Source organism: Solanum stenotomum, chromosome 2 (assembly GCF_019186545.1).
Source record: "Solanum stenotomum isolate F172 chromosome 2, ASM1918654v1, whole genome shotgun sequence".
NCBI classification, from domain to species: domain Eukaryota; kingdom Viridiplantae; phylum Streptophyta; class Magnoliopsida; order Solanales; family Solanaceae; genus Solanum; species Solanum stenotomum.
In genome coordinates this window covers 27,182,314-27,188,369 of record NC_064283.1, presented here as the reverse complement: position 1 = coordinate 27,188,369, position 6,056 = coordinate 27,182,314, and the positions used below count along the sequence as shown (strand labels likewise).

Sequence of the window (6,056 nt, the reverse complement as noted above, 5' to 3'; positions counted from 1 at the left end):
ATCTACCACTCGTAGATGGTGCCTGTGAAACACAAAATTCTAATAATTTCAACACTTTACTACACTTTTCCCTAGTCTAACCTAAGCTATGGATTTTGGGGTGTTACACCCTTTATGCACACTTTTTATCTTTAAATATGTATGCTATCTTTTTTTTAAAAAAGGGCACTTAATAATATAACACACACAATAATTTGTTCTTTTATATACATTTATTATTATTTTACGTGATACACACTTGCAAAATACGTACATTTCACAAGTTAATATTAAATGATATTTAATTTACCCTAAAATTAAGCCAAGAAGCACAGGAGAAAGCCATGTGTTAGCTTAGAAAAAAACTAGTTAGTTAGGTAATTAGTTATTGTTTCTGAATTTATACCTTATATAATTAAATATCGATATTTTTTTCTTTTTTCAAAATGGGAAGTTATCAGATATAGCTCTATTCAATAGAATTTTGTAAATTAAAAATTTGACAACTATTTAATCATAATGATTAGGGGTGTATATAGGTCAGTTTGTTTTTTCATAAAAAAATAACTAAATCAATTATGTTAGTTTATTAAATTTTAAAACCAAATCAAAGCAACATAAAGTTGGCTTTTACGGCTTTGATTTTAGTCGGATCTTTCATTTTTACAATTTTTTTCATTTTTCTTTTACTTATATATAGTAGTTGAAAAAGAGATCAAATATATTTTCATTTACCTGTGTAATAAGCTAAAACTTGTAAACGTTAAATGAATAGGAATCTTCAAAAAGTTCGTAAATTCACATGAATAGAAAATACTTTCATTGAAACATCAGCGTTCATTATATTAAATTTAATTATACGTTTAAAGGCTACAGTCAAAGTGAATACAAAATAAACCATATACAAAGTAAATTATTAACTTCCAATTTGAAAAACTATAACAATATAATTGTTGCTTGTGAAAATGTGCTTGGTGAAGTTTGCTTCTTTTTCAAATTGTGTATAATTGGATTTTAGAAAGAAAAAAAACCTATTTTTAACTCCTCAATTTTTGACTCAAAAGGGCACAAATCAAATGTCCAGCAGATATCTCTCTAATCTCTATTTGTCAATGGATTTTATTGGTAAGATTTCTTCCTCTATTGTGTTTGTATATATAAAGTTTTTTCCCCTTTTGTTATAAAGATTTTCTTTCCCGTTTTGTTGTTAGGGTTTATATTTGAGGTGACTTCTCTATTTTCAAATGTGATGCGTAGATTTTTCAGTTGTGCTGATTTCAAATTCTTATCCATCATTCTACACTTAATTCACCGATGTTCCAAGCTTTAATTTGCCCAGGTAAGTTTTCCAATTATTTTTAGGAATGTAATTTCCATTTTTCTTCTATGTTCGACTAACAAATTCATCTCTCTTTCAAATTGGTACGCATTTTCCCTTTATGGTGGATTACATACAAAACTTCATTTTGATAAACATGATAAAGGTTCCTGTGAACAACATAAGTCCTTGGTGATAGAATGTTGAGCACTTAAACTAATGTTTGTAAGGGCTTGTGTTGTTCAAATGAATCTTTATCATGTTCATCAAAACATAGTTTTTTTGTCCATTGAAAGACTTTGAGAAAGGCAAGGATGAATTCCTGCGTCAAGAGGGTCTTTAAAATCCTAGGATTGTCGAGTTCCCGTCAATTAAGTTTATTATTCCTCGGTACGTACAAAGAGGATGCCAGAGGATCACTACCATTGGTCATGTTAACACACTCATCTACACCTTTATTGGTATTTTGTTGATTGCTTTCACCCTGGCCTCTCCGGCCACAATGTAAGCTATGATCTTTTCCACCATATTTCACAGAATGACCAGTCCCATTCACAAGCCCGTCAATAGTCAAAACTCTTCCATGATATTTTTCAAAAAATCCACTCACAAGAATCTCCACTCATAAATGTTTCCCTTATACCTCCATATCTCACTTTCAAACCAACCCAACAAAGAGAAGCATGAAGAGCAACACACCAAGGAAGCTAACACTATCAACCTTCTTTGGTTTAACCTCACTCTTCTTTTTCTGCAGTTTCTTGCTACTTTTTGGGGCGGGCACTACTGCATGTGGTTTTAACTTTGGAATGGAAACCAATGGCACTTGTGATCGTCGTCGCTTCATCATATAAGGTGGTGTATATGACATCCATGGAGGAGGATGGGGATACATCCCAGAGGGTGGCTGCACTTGAGGAGGTACACCAGTACCTCTAAGTTCTTCCTTTAAAGTTATTTTTTCCGCTATTTCATAGGATATCTTCGCATTCGAATGTTGAATTGGTGAATGAAGTATTCTAACTCCTCAACATAATGCTTTTTGCTTTGCCTTGACAAGTGAGCACTTTCCCTGTTCCTAATTTTTCTAGCCCATCTTCTTTTTGTCCTCATTATTATTAACATTGTCACTCAAGGGAAGTATAGTAAATTTTTGGTGTTTGTTTACATCGTTCGAGTCTTCACTATGCTTTTTCATTTTCAACAAATAGCTACAATTACTTATATTAGCATTGAGTTTCTGTTCTACAACTCCACCTTTTACTGAATTACTTCCTAACTTCGGGGAGGAATGTAGCAATCTGTTAGTATTTGACATATTATTCAACCCTTTTGAGAGATGGAACCACAATTCGAAGATGGCATGTTCAAGTACCCAGAGACATCGATAGAAACCTTGTGCAACAACACAGACACTTCATCTAAACCTCCTGAGCTGCTCCAACTATGAAGTAGCCCCGACGATGACATGTCCTTAACCATCTCAATTCTCGCTTCCTGATTGCCGGAAAAATTACTCATTTCCCCCGACAACAACTTGAAATTTCTAAAAGAATTGCTAAAATTCTTAATCAATTCATTCCAAGGTTGATTAAAGAAATTAGGGTCCATCTGGAGCAGGTTTGATCTCGTAGCTTCCCCTTGACAATATCCCGAGGTTGAATTTATAATTCCAGAAGCATCATCACCACTCCCTATCGGTTGACCAAAGCTATATGAGTCCATTTGACCCGAGTCCAAACCCGGCTCTGACCTGAGATAGTTAGGCAATTATCTAGGCATTTGAAACACATCATTATGGGTAGGGTTTAGAAAAATATCATTGAATGATGCATAAAAAATGATGTCATCAGTTGAGAAATCAATGTTCAAAAATTTCATAGGAAAATCCTCAATATTTTATTGATATGTTGTGGTCATGTGTACGGCATAAAAAGTATGGTCCAAAATTTTTTAGCAATTGATCACAAATTTAGCGAGAGACGGAGTAGGAATAGAGAGGAAACTATCATTTAGTTTTCTTTTATAGTTTTATATTTCGAGATTGTTCAGATTGATCTATTAGATTTTGTAGATATCATATCTTAGAAATAAAAATTAAGATTGTTAAAGTTTCAAAATTTCATTAGTTAGTATGTGTATTTTACCACTAAGAGCATGTATGGATACAAAAATCCTCTTTTAAAAGATCAAACCTTGAGGAAAGATTGCTATTTTTCAATGAAGTAAGGGGTGTAAATATGTGATCCAAGAACCATTTAATTCTATTTATTTTCTCTATGACTCTATATTTCACACTTGGAAGGTCATAATCTAGAGTTCAATGACTAGTATATCTTATAAAAATGAATCTTTCTAGTTAAATCAAGAGCACTAGTCTAACAGGTTATTAAGAAAGAAAGTTGAATTTTAGAAAATGTGCTACACATGACCTGAACATACTCTTTACGTCCTACACATGACCGCAACATACTTTTTACATCCTACACATGACCGCAACATACTTTTTACGTCCTACATATGACCGCAACATATGAAAAAAACGTCTATAATTTTCTGTGAAATTTTTGAACATTGATTTGTCAATTGATGACATTATTTTTTATGCATCATTTGATGATATTTTTCCAAACCCTACCGATGATGATGCATTTCAAACGCCTAATTACCTGCCTAACTGTCTCGGGTCAAAGACGGGTTTGAAATCAGATCAAATGGACCCACATAGCTTTGGTCAATTTGGGAGTCAGTTGATGGGGAGTTTTGACGATGCTTCTATAGAACATTTAAGTTAACCTAGGGAGATTGTTTCAGGGAAGCTCCGGGCTCGAACCTAGACCATATGGGTTTTTATTGCTTATGTCCTCCTGGGAATGAATTGATTAGAAATTTTAGCGATTCTGCTAGAAATGTTAAGTTGATGTTAGAGGAAATTAACAATTTTGCCGGCAATCAGGCAGTGGGAGGTGTGATGGTTATGGACATGTCATCTCCGGGGCTACTTCATAGTTGGAGCATCTCAAGATTTTTGGATGAAGTGCTTTTTTCATTGCACCATATTTCTACCGATGTCTCCGGGTACTTGAATGTGCAATCTCCGTTTTTTGTGGTTCCAATCTCACAAAAGGGCTGAATAATTTGTCAGATTCAAACAAATTGGTACATTCTTCTCCAAATTTAGGAAGTAATTTGTTAAAAGGTGGAGTCGTAGAACATAAACTCAACGCTAATATAAGTAATTGTAGCTATTTGTTGAAAAGGAAAAAGGGTAGTGAAGACTCAAATAGTGCAAGCAAACACCAACAATTCACTATATTTTCCTTGAGTGACATTGTTAATAATGATGAGGATAAAAAGAGGATGGTTAGATTATTTAGGAATAGGGGAAGTGTTCACTTGTCAAGGCAGTTAAAAAAGCATTATGTTGAGGAATTCTTGTATACAGTTGGCATACTTCATTCAACATTTGAATGCAAAGATATCTTGTGAAATGGAGGAAAATGTAACTCTAAAGGTACAACTTGGATCAACTGATGTACCTCGACAAGTGTCGCCACCCCCAAGATGTATCCCCATCCTCCTCCTATAGATGTCATTATACAACCTTATATGATGAAGCCACAAGGATCACAAATGCGATTGGTTCCTATTCCAAAGTTGAAACCACAAGCAGTAGCGCCCATGCCAAAAAGTAGCAAGAAAGTGGAGAAAAAGAAGAGTTAGGTGAAAACAAAGAAGATTGCTAGTTTTAGCTTCCTTGGTGTGTTGTTCTTCACGATTCTCTTTGGTGGGTTGGTTCCTTTATTGAAAATGAGATATGGAGGTATGAGGAAACCATTTATGAGTGGGGATTCTTGTGAGTGAATTTTTTGTAAACCATGATGGAAGAGTTTTGAATATTGACGGGCCTGTGAATGGGATCAGTTATTTTGGGAAATGCGGTGGAATAGATCATAGTTCACTTTGTGGCCGGGGTTGTCAGGGTGAAAGTAATCAGCAAAATACCAATAAGGCTTCAAATGTGTTTGTTTACATGGGTTTAGCTAGTGATCCTCTGGTAGCCTCTTTTTAAGTCCCTATGAATGATACACTTGTTAAGATTAAGGGGCACTTAATAATTCAGTCTGTGTTGGCAAGTGAGAAAAGCCATGGCATCTCATGAAAGTGCTCATAAGAAAAATGGAGAGGCAGGAATGGCCAAATACAATAGTCATTTTTGAGTAAATATTATAAAAATGACTTTATTTTCTGAACGCCTCTGCATTAATTTCACACTTATAATGTCATCGTCTATAGTTCATGAAAATTTTCTAACATTTAAGAGGCTTGATGATCTTTATTTATCCAAACTTAATACACATTTTAATTGTTAAACTGATATCCTTGAGTGTTGAAATTAAATACAAATAAAATTGATATTTTATCTGAAATACAATTATGATTAATTTTTTTCTTTTTTTTACTAACATATTTTTAGTTCCTACATTAATTGTAGAAAATAAAACAGTATTTTGATCATAATGGACAATTATATAAATAAAAAAAAATAGATGTCTTTTGACATACTTAGTAAAGAAACACTGCAAAGGAAGAGAATTTCAGCGGGAACAAGTCACTTTCGTCCATGGTAGTATCTTTTCAGGTTGATCCAAGAGAGATGGGTGACGGTGATGGTGATGGCATTGTTAGTATTTGAAACTTTAGAGAAAAAAATAAGGTTCACCAAAAGCTTTTTTCATTCATATGACATATTACAAAA

The 6,056-nt window shown here is 33.7% G+C and overlaps 2 pseudogenes; one reads left to right on the top strand and one right to left on the bottom strand.

Annotated features, from left to right (window-relative positions):
- Positions 1-1,664: 1,664 nt before the first annotated feature.
- Positions 1,665-3,022, bottom strand: LOC125855862 (bZIP transcription factor 17-like; annotated as a pseudogene).
- An 830-nt stretch (positions 3,023-3,852) lies between these two features.
- On the top strand, positions 3,853-5,517 carry LOC125855861 (bZIP transcription factor 17-like; annotated as a pseudogene).
- The last annotated feature ends 539 nt before the right edge of the window (positions 5,518-6,056 follow it).